At 35.5% G+C, this 15,521-nt stretch overlaps 1 long non-coding RNA gene across 1 annotated transcript in view; it reads right to left on the bottom strand.

The window, feature by feature from the left end:
* Window positions 1-15,521, bottom strand: part of LOC138698099 (uncharacterized) — a 705,220-nt gene that overhangs the window by 449,943 nt on the left and 239,756 nt on the right. The gene's annotated exons all lie outside the window — the stretch shown is intronic.

Below are 15,521 nucleotides of genomic sequence, written 5' to 3'. Positions count from 1 at the left end.
TTCTTTCACATTTTGTTTTAATGCCCTCATTTTATAAATAAATTAATGATAATTTTGTTGCATAGATAAAATAAAATAATATTTACTGGTTGTATTAATAGATTATTTTTCTCCCATTCACTTTATATTATTTTTAAATTGAATAATGTACAACAAATCGCATCAGACACAAATATCCAGAATCTACTAAACATATTTGAATGAAATTGATGGGTTGTGGTGGTGATGACGATGACGACGATGATGATAATGATGATAATAATGATAATAATAATAATAATAATAATAATAATAATAATAATAATAATAATAATAATAATAATAATAATGGTGATAACTACGGGGACTTCGAAATGCTAAAATGCTGAAATGCTAAATTCAGAAATTAAGCAAATAAACTATTATAATATATAATTTTATTTGACAATTTCATTGTGACGAACATGGTGCGAGATGTTTTCCGATTTACAATTTTTCATAAATGCAACATGAGGATGGGGAGGTCGTTATTGTGGCCCCACGTTGGGCGCCATTTGAGGGTGGGTAGTGCGTCTCGGTGTTGCGTGAGATTCACTCAGGGTAGCCGAGGTACTGTTGTGGTATAGGATGATGTCGGGAATAATACCAAGCGATGAGATGTTGTGATCGTGCCCTGTATGTAGGGCCGCCGATACGATGAGATGTTGTGATTGTGCCCTGTATGTAGGGCCGCCGACACGATATGAAGTTGTGATTGTGCCCTGTATGTAGGGCCTCCGACACGATGAGATGTTGTGATTGTGCCCTGTATGTAGGGTCTCCGACACGATGAGATGTTGTGATCGTGCCCTGTATGTAGGGCCGCCGATACGATGGGATGTTGTGATTGTGCCCTGTATGTAGGGCCGCCGACACGATATGAAGTTGTGATTGTGCCCTGTATGTAGGGCCTCCGACACGATGAGATGTTGTGATTGTGCCCTGTATTTAGGGCCGCCGACACAATGAGAAGTTGTGTTTGTGCCCTGTATTTAGGGCCGCCGACACGATGAGATGTTGTGATTGTGCCCTGTATGTAGGGCCGCCGACACGATGAGAAGTTGTGTTTGTGCCCTGTATGTAGGGCCGCCGACACGATGAGATATTGTGATTGTGCCCTGTATGTAGGGCCGCCGACACGATGAGAAGTTGTGATCATCTCCGCTCCCCGTCACCCTTATTTATAAAAACCTACCCTACGCTAAAACTAACTATCCTATTGGTTAAAAACTACGTCACTTAACCGGCCTAAAATCTATCCTCTATTGGTCCAAGGTGACCTCATAAGTTGAACCATGATCTCTTCTTATTGGGCGCGAAATACGTCATCTCTAAATTTAGACTTTGGATTTCCCATAACATCAAATTAGTTTGTCGATTTTGGAGAACCCCGTTTCTTTGGAAAACCCAAGCTTGCAATTACTTTCCCACGGGTCTAGTCCAACTTTGGCTTTTACGCTTCAGCGAGTCTCTATATACAATACCGCACAAGGTGGCTGTAAATCTGTCCGATGCTGACAAGTGACGAAACACCTATGTGGGAAGCTAATTCTAACGAAGTCGCCAGAACATCCCCGCGAATACATGTAACAAAAATATGGAGATATCATTTCGCTAATAAATCGGTCTCTCCCTCTCCTAATTACTGCTTCAAACAGAGCAACTCATCAGGATTCTGTATTATGTTGAATCTGTTAGCTTTAGTCATTATTCAGGCCTGCACACACCTGCAACACGAATGGATCCTAAAATGGCCTCAAAAGCTCCAAAAAATTAGTATTGTCCTTAAGATAGAAAATCTAGAATAGAAGAAAGTCTTCGGCAAAAGTATTGTATTATTGTGATGTACCGAAGTACATTTGATATTTCCGTGCAGGAATTCTCCGTTATGATATGATGAAGAATGGGTGGAGCGGAGAAAAATTCTCTCCGGCATTGAGACTCGAACCTCGTGCCGGAGAGAATTTTTCTCGTCTCCACCCATCTTTCATCATATGATAACGCAGAAATCATGCATGGAAATATCATATGTACTCCGGTACATCACAATAATATGATATGCGTAAATAATCAGTTTGTGATTTAAGACGGCGCTCATTCCGTCGAATCCCGTCCACTGAGACACTCGTAATAAGTGCATCTCTGCACATAGTGTGTTGGACATTGTGCCACTGTCACACATATGTGACACAGTGCATAAAGGTTGGCCACTAAAGGGAAACTAAGAGACAGAACTTAAACTGAGGGGATTCCATCCGGCATCGGAACTGGAATCCGGTGTGGCAAATGTCAGCACGTAGAGCTGAAAACCCGGGTTCGAGTCCCGGTGCCGGAGAGAATTTTCTCCGCTCCACCCATCCTTTATAAAAAGTATTGAAGGTTCATTTTTATAAAATAGGCCTCAAGGCCTAAAGTTGAAAATCCATTATGCTAGTGACAGCAAATATTATGAAAATGGCTAATTACATATTCTCTCTCTGAATATTTTAAATCCTTTTCGTTTTCTTTAAAAAAAAATTTGATTAAATTTTTAATCTTAATAATAATGTTTCTTTCATGCAATTTTTCTCAAAATAAGGATCGCGACACGCGCCGCAGTTCTGGTACTATATAGGCTAATTAATTCTTTCATAGTTTTCAGCACAAGAGCAGATCTTTCATTCCATATTCTACCCTGTTTTCCGCCTTTCTCTTAGTGTCCGGCATATGATCCATACATATATCTTAATAATCATTGATATCTTCTTCTGTTCCGAACTCTTCTCCAGTTCGCCATTCCTTCCAGTGCATCCTTCAGTAGGAAATTTCTCCTTAGACATTGACCCAACCAATTTCTTTTCCTCTTCCTGATCATTATTCTTTCTTCACTCACTCTTTTTAGCACAGCTTCTTTTATTGTTCTATCTGTCCATTCACACCTTCAATTATTCTCCATATCCCCATTTAAAATGTTTCCAGCCGTTTCTTTTCACTTCGTCGTAATGTTCATGTTTCTGGCCCATACAATGCCACACTCAACACAAATGATTTCACTAGTCTCTTCCTCAGTTCTTTTTCCAGAGGTCCGCAGAAGATGCTCCTTTTATATCAAAAGCTTCCTTTGCCATAAGGGTCGTGTAATAATGATTATATAACGAGTGCAAAGGGGCTGAAACATATTTATAAGAAAAACAAACAGATGTATTTAAGACATATATACTTATTGCTAAAGTTAATTATTAAAACTCCAGTTCAAAACTAAATTTTTAAATATGATGGATGCGTTTGTTTTTGTTTCTCCATATGAGGATCCACATTACAAACAAAGAAATAAATTCTATAAAATACACAACAAAGGTTGTAACAGCCATTTTTTTATGTTTTGAATAGTTGTCAAAACAGATAGGCCTATCTGCGAAGTCCAATAAACTACAATATACTTTAGCTAATGTATGCAATAACTGACATCATCAACTCTGTAGTGAATGATTTGGATAGAAAAAATTATTTGTCCCTCTTGAAAATTTTGTTCTGTGCACTTACAATCTCCATTGCAACACTCTTCTAATGTTTTCAAGTGATAACAAACAATTCTTGTATTTAGTTTTCAATGCTATCATACACGAAAAGCACTTTGTGCAAGATCGTGTGTATTTGCTTGGTTTCCGCACAAAACCAATCCGCGGAAAGTGTAAAATTCCACATTCAGTATTCCCAACCTAACACACATAACAATTTCCCTCTTCTTACCGCTTAAGTGACATATTGATTTTACTGCTTTAGGCTTTTAACATATTATTTTTAGAGACGTTCAATAAGCTTATAGTCATAATTATAAATTGGAAACTTACCACTGCAATTTCACCTAAATTGTACTGTTAATTATTGTTTTTAAATATTTGCAAAAATCATTACATAACCTTACCGTTTGTTTTAAGTTCGCATTTATAGACTGGGGGGGGGGGAAACAGACGTATATCACAGCCTGCTGGAGTATAGCAAACACAGAAAACATTTTAAAGCAACAATGTTGAAGATAGATATTTTTGTTTTACAAATTTGCCGTCATTGAACAGAAACAAAGATGGAGATTTCATTGCGACTAATTAGAAATTTCTCTTTCAGGTATGTAATAAACGATCTTCGCACAAAATAATGTACGATACACGAGCGGTATGTTTTCTTTCAATTCTCGGAAATTAAAAAAGCTCAACTACGTTTCGCTTTTTCAAACTTTTCCTCGAACATGAAAACTTCAACATACCGCTCTTGTAACGCATATTACTATTTCACATAAGAAGACGTGACGAAAGGATTCATATTTTAAGGCTTCTATGGCTAAATTTCGGTATTCAAGGTAAGAGAGAAAACGAGCGCACCAGCAGTTGTGAATGGCAGACTAAAGGCCGTACATATACAGCTCCTTAGTATATACGGCTGCCGTAGCACAGTATCCGACTTCCGGGCGATAGGTTGAGCATCAGGCGTTAAATTCTGTCACACCGAAGAAAGCATTTTTACCGGCTAACCTGGTGGCCAATTCCCGTGCTACGGGCGCTATTATACAGCATAGGAATCCTGTACATGCACGATCTTAGTAATAAAAACTCTATATACAAACGTTTAACTGTCTTATACTTACACAATGAATAGCTTGTTTATAAGTCGTGCGCAAATTCCTTACTAATAATCACTACATACATCGTGTATAACAGTATAACTGTTACACAGCTACGTCATAGTTTCGTCATTACTTCATTACGAAAGGTAATAGAATATCTAAAGTTCTCTATTGCATCCGGTAGAGTGCTCTAGTGTGCCGTGTTAAGTATCGATAGTACAACTGGCTCTGATCGATTACCACACTATATTTTGGTCAAAGAGTACAAGCTACAGCAATATTACTCTTATTATTATGTGCTCTTTGGTTTGTTCTTCTGTGGTTACAAGGCAGCCATCATCATAAAATGACAGTCGATACGAACAGCTGTTAGAGGGGCGGTCATTTTTTCTCTATATACAACGCTTAAACAAGGGGTTTCGAATATATAACTACTGCAAAGCAATTCCCATTGTATAGTTACAGATTGTTTATACATCCATCGCTTATGCATGGTTTATTAGTAACGTTTTCTGTCTCAACGGTGCATAAATCTCGTATAAGAACTATACACGGTTTATTAGTAAGACCGTCAAGCTATAACTTATACAGAGTTATTTTTATAAAATCGATCGCAAGAAATTAGTTACAAAATGTAAATTATAACAAGGATTCGTTCCAAACTATTTTCAAAGTCATTCGTACCTAATGTCACCATGCGTATATTATTATCTGAAGACAATGGCAGTCACAGAAAAATTGAAAAATCTATGACAATAAATATGGCATATTCCATTGAAAACGTGTGTTTATTATGCGTTATTATTTTCTTGAAACCCTATTTCTATTGTTAAATGGACGAAATATGTAAGAGTTATAAGCTTATGTAGTTTCTTCTATCTTCTTCTCTGTTGATGTTTTTCCATTTTTTCCTTTCGTCCATCTTCTCCAACATTTTCCCTGTGACCCAAGGTTTCTTAATTCTCACAGCTTCTGTGTATCCTATTGTTTCTTCTGCTGTTGTCTGTATACAACTTTTTAAATTAGTCCAGTACTCATTACTATTCTCATGTGTGGATTTTACTTCAGTTGTTTTCTCTTGAAAATTATCTGGTCATTGGCATACCAGAAGACTATTAAATAGTGATAGTAAACTTTCCTCCTACAGTTTTCCAATGCTTCTTTTATGAGTACGTTTAAAATGCGATGGATGATAAACAGCATTTCGTGACTTTCAATGGTTCCGAGGTCTTATCTTCAAAATTCAAAACACTCGTATTAAATAAATTATAAAAAAAGGGAAGGCGCTATTAAAAATTAAATTAGTATTATGGCACTGGCACAGTTTCTAAAAATTACATATAAAAATTAATTTCAGCTTAGAAACACATCACAAGCAATTAATATTAAACTCATAATGAGCGCTCTTTTGTGACATGTGGAATCTCTGGAGTATCAATAATATTCAAGAATAAGAACACGATGCTAGAAATTATTTTATCTTTCGAAAGCACCGCAGCCTGAAGGCTCATTGTGCTTTTCGGTGGAATTCGTGAGAGAAAACTGAGAGTTTGCGACATAAGTGAAGCTCTGCCATGAAAATACCTGATATTCAGCTAACAGTTGCTAAAAATATTCACACAAACCAGGTAATGAACCCAACTTACTATCATCTGAACTATGCAGATAACATACTCAGAATTTAATATTACTAGTAAATTTTGCTTTTTATAATAATGATTCTGCTCCTGATAATATTATTATCTATGTAGTGATGGTATTGTAGTTGATAACTATTATACTTGCAATAATTATCATGACTACAATGCTGAAAATGGAAATTCTGCTCCCAATTATAGATTCTGTTGTTAATAAAATTCTGTTTCTTCTGTTAATGGAAAATCTGCTCTGACAATGAAGATTCTGATCGTGACAATGGACATTCTGCTTCTAATAATGCTGAGTCTGCTCCTGGTAATGAAGATTATGATACTGAAACCTGCGATTTTATCCCGATAATAATGATTCTGCTCCTAATGATGTTGATTCTGGAGTTGATAGTGACGATTCTGATTTCGATATTAATTAATTTCTGTTGTTTTTATTGAAGTTTAGTCCTTCATTATTCTGCTGATTAATTATCGTCAATCTGCAGCCGTGATGATGAAGGGACCATGAGGATAATTATTTGAAGACGACTTCGGTTGTTGATAAAGTTTCCGCTTCTCTCACTGGTGTGAAGAGAATGATTGTGATTACGTCTCTGCTGCAGGTGATTTGGCCTACTGTTCCAGTATCGTGATGATTGTAAAAACAATTATGATAGCGATAACACGGCTCTCTTTATGGAAAAGAAATCACGAATTTAAGAGCTGGGTAAAGCTGGTATAATTAATCCCCCTACAGCTTCACTCTTGCCTACAAACTCAAAGTACGTTTGTACACAGTGGAGAAAGGACGGGCTAAACCAGAGCGCAGTGTACACCTATACAACACTGCTTGCAGGTCAGCTTGCGTTTAAAATTTCACATACCAATTACTGCGTCCCATTAGCGAATGAATGGTTCAACATTTTGTGTGGACTTTAATTAGGTTTATTAGGGACGAAATACATGACGCTGCAACTATACAGCTCAACCAATATACACAGAGCTCCGTATACTGGAGTTGGGCTGCAAGTTACCAAACAGACTGTCCGTGTGATATCGTGAGGCTTCATATCATACCACATCGTTAGGATTTAGATTGCGTGGAACATTTCACTAACTATAAACACAATAAATCATACTGAAGATAATGGTCACAAAACATTGTTTCGTTTAAATGAAGTAATAAAACTGTAACACAAATTTCAAAAATTCATTCATTCATAATGTTCTGTCCAAGAGCAGGTCTTTCACTCTAAACCCAGCATTCTCCAGTCTTTCTTATTTCCTACCTTCCTGTTTGTCTCCTTATAACAAAATTTGAAGCGATTTTCTAGAAAATAAATTATGATGACAATAATAATAATAATAATAATAATAATAATAATAATAATAATAACAACAACAATAGCTTTACATATTTTAAAATTTTTTTACACCATCTACTTTTTCCGGATCCCTCATTTATAAAACTGTACGTATGATATTTCCGTGCAGGAATTCTGCATTATCCTATGATGAAGGACGGGTGAAGCGGAGAAAAATTCTCTCCGGCACCGGGACTCGAACCCACACATATGTGACACAGTGCATGATGGTTTGCCACTAAAGGGAAAGTAAGAGGTGGAACTTAAACTGAGAGGATTCAATTAGGTATCGAAACTGTTATCCGGTGTGGTTTAGTGGATAAAGTGTCAGCACGGAGAGCTGATAACCCGGGTTCGAGTGCCGGTGGCGGAGAGAATTTTTCTCCTCTCCACCCAGCCTTCATCATATAGTAATGCAGAATTTCTGCACGAAAATATCATACGTAATTCGATACATCACAATAGGCCTAACATGATATGCGTAAATAATCACTTAGTGATTTAAGGCGGCGCTCATTCCGTCGGATCCACTTAGTCACTCGTAATGAGTGCACCTCTGCACATAGTGTGTTGGACATTGTGCCACTGTCACACATATGTGACACAGTGCATGAGGTTTGACCACTAAAGGGAAACTAAGAGATGGAACTTAAACTGAGAGGGATTCAATCCGGCATCGGAATTGGAATCAGGTGTGGCTTAGTGGATAATGCGTGAGCGCGTAGAGCTGAAAACCCGAGTTCGAGTCCCGATGCCGGAGAGAATTTTTATTTGCTTCACCCATCCTTCACCTAAGTCACTGATTTAAAGCCTTACGTTATACGGGACAAAATCTTGGAATTAGACAGAATACACGACAAATTATTGGTTACTGAAATGGACTTCTGGCGGAGAGCAGCAAGAAAATCAAGAAGTGAAAAAATTAGAAATCAAAGAATTAGAGAAATTATGGAGGTAGAAAAGAACGTTATTGAAGTAATTGAAGAAAGAAGATTAAAATTATTTGGACACGTGAAGAGGATGAAAAATGGAAGAATACGCAAGATGATGCTGGCGTGGACTGCGGGAGGCAGGGAAGAAGAGAGGAAAACCAAGAAAACAATGGGTGGATGGCGTCAGAAGGAGTATGACTAGAAGAGATCTTACTGAAGAAGATGCTGAGGCTAGAGATTTGTGGTGGGGGAAAATATCTTTCCGTGGAGGATAACTAGTATATTGTATAATAATAATAATAATAATAATAATAATAATAATAATAATAATAATAATATGGTAAATGATATTAACTCACTTTCTGAAATCTTATCTTGTCTTAACCTAATTGATAAATAATCTTCTATTTACACAAATTATTTTACATTGTTGATAAGATGATAAGTATTTTTATGTATATGAAGTACTGAGTAAGTCTAATGTAACTAATACCAGTGTTTGTAGCACGACCGTTTGTTCAGTTCTTTATTTACACTTAGTCGATACATAAATTATTTCTCACGAAGTTCATGCAGTCTCTTGACGTGTTGTCCTGGACCAGGTATCTCCCGCCGTATCCCTTAATAGATCCGACCAAGTCGTGTCGTTAGTCCCTGGCTCCTTTTCCCTATTCTTGTGTCGCTTATGTCTATCTTATTATATTACCATACCATTTGCATTTCAGGTGTGCCAGATAGTGAACGTTAGTTTAAAATTGCGACAAATAATCTTCAACCGATAATAATTTCAAAACTGCTGCATCGAAGTTAATACAATTCGATTTAAATTAAAGTGGCTGTCATAAGGATTCATAATAATTTCTAGGATAGGGCACGTGAATCCTAAGATACCCACTCATTTTCGAGAAACTCTTGTAACAATAATACATTTATGGCCGCTTTAACTGCGAAGCCATACATTGACTGTTACGAATGGTGTATTGGATTTTCATTTTGCTTTCATCAATCTAGCAGTCCATGGACATACTGTATGTTCTTTCCAATAACAATAGACCCTATCTCAGATATCCAAAGACAGGTATCGCGTGATTATCTGCATCTGTATTTTAGTAATTGAATGAGGAACTAATGCAGCGTTTTCTATTTAAGTAACTAAAATCATGTCACAATACATTCAGCTTTACTTTTTTCTGAAATAATTCAATTTTTTTCCTTGTTTTGGTCCTGCTAGAAATTAATACAGTACTGCAATTAATATTGCACGCCATATGTTTCTTTTAATGTTCTTTTATTTATAATGTTAATGAGTTGCAGAGTCTATTCTTACTTCATAACTGCCGTTCAAGTAAATCATTATCAAATTATAAATTAAACTGTTAATTTACATTTATGTGAAGAAGTTGCTTCGGTGGTCTTGTGTTCTTTCCTGTAAGTCAAAATAAATAAATTCCTATTTAATCTATTATCGAGGAAAATATTAAAAAGACGATCATATGCGAGTCCTGTGCTTTACCACTGTGCAACCACACTTGGTGAAATTATTTCATGTTTTATACAAGGTGTAAAATATATAAAAATTGCCGAATAAAATTCTGATATTAGAGCATAAATAACTGAATAAAACTGCACTTGGGCAGAAAACTATTAATGATGAATAGACGTAGTAAAGAAATTATGACGACCCCAGATCCTGTTCAATTTGAAGAACAAGAATATTCTTTAAAAATACTGAAGCTGGTAAGGGACAAAAAAGTGAAGCACATATAGTGAATTAATAAAATGTTATTATAAAAATTAAAAAGTAGTAGTTTCTCAAATTTTTGAACATAACAAAAAGAAATATTGTTTTTGAAATATTAAATAAATCAATATTAGAAAAAGGAAATCGATCGAAATATCAAAACTATCACTATTAAATTCAGCATTACCTCTGACTGAGAGTCTGGCTGATACGTACGTCTATTATCCGGGAGTACATCTCACTTGGACGGCCAGGTAGTTCAGTTGATAGTTGCGTGGTAACGGGATTTTCTTGCTGCCAAACTTCCAGAACGGACACGAGATTCATCCAGCCTTCAATTAAACTGACTATAACGTTTTTCCTAGGGTAAAAGGTGGTACCGACCATACCACCTCATTCTACTGCCGAGGTAAAGAAAGCATTCAACTCTACCTCCATGTTCCCCAAGTACATCCCTGGCACTTCATTTACCTTTACTTACTTATGGTTTTTAAGGAACCCGGAGGTTCATTGCCGCCCTCACATAAGCCAACTATCGGTCTCTATCCTAAGCAAGATTAATCCAGTCCCTAGCATCATATTCCACCTACCTCAAATCCATTTCATTAATATTCTCCCTTCTTCGTGTCAGTCTCCCCAAAGGACTTTTTTCCTCCGCCTCCCAACTAACACTCTATAGGTATACATTTCTGGGTTCACCCATACTTACCCACCTCAAACGTCTCGATTTAATATTCCTAATTATGTCAGGTGAAGAATACAATGCGTGCAGTTCTGCGTTGTGTAACTTACTCCATTCACCTGTAACTTCATCCCTCTCGGCCCCAATTATTTTCCTAAGCATCTGTGTCTCAAACACTCTTAACCTCTGTTTATCCCTCAAAGTGAGAGTCCAAGTTTCACAGCTACACAGAACGGTAATATATAAATTCTAATTTTTTTGAGAACAGACTGGATGACAAAAGTTTCTCAACCGAAAAATAACAGGCATTTCCCATATTTATTCTGCGTTTAATTTCCTACGGAGTGTTGTTTTAATTTTTACTGTTGCTACAAGATAGTTGAACTTTCCACCATTCCAAAGGATAAATTTCCATTTTTTATATTTCCATTTCGTACAATATTGTGGTCATAACATATAATCATATACTTTGTTTTTTCGGGTTTTACTGCCAAACCTATCTCTTTACTTGCTTCAAGTAAAATTCCTGTGTTTTCCCTAACAGTTTCTGGATTTTTGCTTAACATATTCAATTATCCGCATAGACAAGCAGCGGATGTAACCCGTTCAATCTCAAACCCTGTCTGTTATCCTGGACTTTCCTAATGGCATATTGTAGAAGAAAGTGAAAAAGTAAAGGTCGTAGTGCATCTTCTTGCTCTAGCCCGCAGTGAATTGGAAAATCATTCTACAGAAACTGGCCTATACGAACTCTGATGCTACATTTACCTTTACATTTTACATCTCACTTTACAATGAATAGCTGTTTGTATACATCTTAAGTTTGAGTTGTGAAATATGTCACTATATGTACAAGGGAGGGGAAAAAGAAGTGGCCACCGTACCTCATTGTTTTCTGGCGCGGTTGCCTCATGAGTAATCTCTTAATGATGTCACTATGAGTTTCCAACCTGGGCAGTTAACTAAAGAACAAGGGACAAAGAAACAAACCCAGCATTTAAATTTTTTTCTGTCAGTGGCGGCTTCTGCATTGATAGCAATGATAGCAGATTTATGCAACCATTACCTATACCACTATCATTATTATATTGTCTTAATCAAATCGATATTTAATTTAACTGCTACTTCTCCCAATAGAATTTCAATAGTAATTCCTTCATGGTAGAGTTTCGTTTAACATCAACACAACATTACTACTCTAGGGACGTGTGGCAATTGTCATGCCTCTCAGCCGACGAACGGAATTCTCACTCGTATCTCATGCGCGCGCATCTAGAGTATCAATTTTACTGTGTGTTGTGAATGAAGGGGTAGTCAGTGTGCAATCTTGCGGCTCAACGTTGTTTCTTTTCATTAGAAGATAAAAATATTTCTCGGAAATACCCTGGGACAAGAGAGGCTTTCTGTATTGCAATGCTTGTAGTAAAAAAACTGTCATGAACACTTTTTATTTTTAAGTTCGCTCATAGCAAAGAACAGAGAATGGACTTCCTTTTCAAGTAAGACTGATTTCAAGGAAGATATTGACAGCATTTTGGTACTTTAGGCCTATTTGTTTATATGAATTTAATAATAATTTTTTCCTGTGTATATATATATATATATATATATATATATATATATATATATTTTCATATTTCAAGTAACTAGAATAATTTACAAAACTATATATATTTGAATTAAGTAAAATATATAATCATTATAAAATGGAATTTTCGCTTCAAAGAACTTACGTAATGGATTTTATACCAAAGAGTTTGTAATACCGAAGACTACGAGAGAAAGCATCACAAAAGAATAGGCAAACAGATCTGAACTCTCATGCGTCACTGTTTCACATTTCAGAGATTATGATCGAAAAGAGAAAACAGAAAAATGTAATTATCTCAATGGTACCACAAAAAAAATTAGGAACATAAAGTAGCAAGAAATCAATTTCAAAATTTTATAAATCTGTACCAGCTCTAAAATATGAATGTGAGAAATTGACCATAAAGTAGGAATGAGCACTGTGTTCCTGCGTGGGCACTGCATACACCACTCGTTCATTTCTCCCTCACAAATAATTTATCTGTCTGAATGTACGCACAGTAAGCAGAGATTGAACTCCGTACAAAAGAGTTCTAATAAGGAATATGTAATATGGTGGGGTATGACAAATAAATCGTAGGTGTCGTTTGAATTTTCAATAAGCATGGTAACAAGAGTATTTTGATATAATTAACCCTCCGGCTGGCGCGGCGGTGATTTTCCGGTTGTGTGTGGAGGGAATAAGTTTCTATTTCATCAGCGTGCGTCTATTCCTCCATTCGAGTATTCGCTTTGTATTAATAATAATAATAATAATAATAATACTAATAATAATAATAATAAGAATTATAATAATAATAATAATAATAATAATAATAAAGTGTATAAGAACGGTCTTAAAAATATTCAGTTAACATTATAGGAAATGCCGTTTTAAATGAAAAATAGTGTGGCGCACAGTGTGCTCCGCGCGCCTGATTGTGTTACCAGAAAAGACGCGCCCGCCGAAGGGTTAAGAATAAAGGTGAAGCGTAATGCCTCAACAGTTTGGTTGAGATTTACATGAAACATTATAATATCAGACGTCACTTCGATCTTGGACATAAGGATTTTGGCAACATAATATTATAGGTAAGAGTTTAAAATAGGATTGTTAAAATGGTTTAGGACTATATTAATAAAGTAGTTGTTAAATGCAATAATGCAATGTATTACTTTACTGAATAAATTTACTTCAATTTAGTTTCTTGTGCAGGTTGAAATAGTGAGACAGTTTTGAAGAATCTCCAAGAATAATTTGTTAATGGAAAAGCCAACCCACAATCACTAATATTTGAATATGAGTTCGATCAATTTATCACATTTCAAACACATAAGTAAGTCATAGAAAAGAATACCCTTTTTCAAATGTCAGTTAAAACCGAAGAAATTGTATGAATTAGCTAATGACAAATCGCCTAACTCACGTAATTTCGCAGCTAAGATTATGGCAGTCTTTAAATCTACATATGTTCAAATACAACATATTTTTTCTAAAATAGACCTGATTAAAAATATTGGGTGTGCACGTCTAACAGCTTATCTCGTAACTTCTTTACGTTTATGTAGTAATAGTATTCATCCTAATATAGAGAGACTCCTTTTGACAAAATAGTAGGCCTAACTTATAGGCGATCTAGAGATTATATGTTATTATTTCTGAGTGCTAAGCCATAGTGACCATATGAATGTATACATTCCGTATTTGACTCAATTTGAAATGTTTAATGTAATGAATGACATGTCGCATTAGTTTTATACATTCCTAAGCGAAAGGGAAGCCAATTTCATATACGGTTGATTAAACACAGCAGCTACGTCCGAAATATTGTAGAAGGAATGAATTCGGCTAATTTTACCTCTCCTCCCTTATTCTCATGGCTGCTATAAAGAAAAAGGATAAAGAAAGATTAGAGGCGAATGGAATTGAATTCCTTAGGAATGTTGCTAACTATAAAACAGATAAGAATAGAAACACAATCATTAGGGGAGGGCTTTAAATATACGACGTAAACGAGAAAATTAAAAACTACAGATGCAAATCAACTAAGTATATGAATAGAATGAGAAATTCTAGCCTATAATAAATTTAAAAGTTTAAACTACTTATTAGAGAAACTTAGGGAGATCTCCTAACTGCTGAAGTGATGAAAATATAGTTCCTATAGGTAAAAATGCTTAAAACTTGAATGCGGATGATGATGATTATGATGATTATGATGATGATGAAATCTTCCTTACAGTCTTTTGTTCATTACAACTGTCAGTTGAGTCACCTAGAATCAAACTGCACTTTCTCCAAATTGATTAAACATGGGATTAAGATTATTTTGCGGGGAATTTGATAAACTGCTCGGTTGGAGTCAAATTTTACTTCATCTGCCTTAATTTTAGTAGTAAACCACTGTTTAGAGTCTAAACGTACTTGCTCTATTGGCGTAATGTATAATGATAGACCACTCGTTATCTCGTGAAATCTACCTGCGCGTCAGGGGAAGAATAAATTGGACTGTGAAGCTTTCCACCCTCTCTACGCTTCCATTTGCAGCTCCCTACTTCACTTACCCCTAGCATAAGGTTCTTGCTGTAAGTTACGGGACGGTGCATGCATGCATTTGGTTTCACGAGCTAATGATAGACTATGCTACAAATATAGTATTATCGTGTTGTTCAACTGTTACAATTTAGTACTTAAGTGTTAGTTCAAATAATGGGAACTTCGTATTGCAATACGATGCAAAGAAAGAATGTGTGACTTACTTATTTATAAAGATAAATTAGTAATATGGAAAATTTTAAATAAGATGGGTCCTTATTCCATTCAGGCATTGAATTTCAAGATGTTATAGATACTGAATGTCTTTCTTAGTGTTTCAATGGAATTTAACTAGAGTAATTAATATTTATTTTTAAAATTTATTAATTTGCTGAATTGCATTACATTTTTATAATATTTTTATATAACATTAATAAAGAATTGATTTTGA

The sequence above is a fragment of the Periplaneta americana genome, chromosome 4, assembly GCF_040183065.1.
Source record: "Periplaneta americana isolate PAMFEO1 chromosome 4, P.americana_PAMFEO1_priV1, whole genome shotgun sequence".
NCBI lineage: Eukaryota > Metazoa > Arthropoda > Insecta > Blattodea > Blattidae > Periplaneta > Periplaneta americana.
Note: the sequence above shows the minus strand (reverse complement) of the source record. Positions and strands in the feature narration are given on the sequence as shown.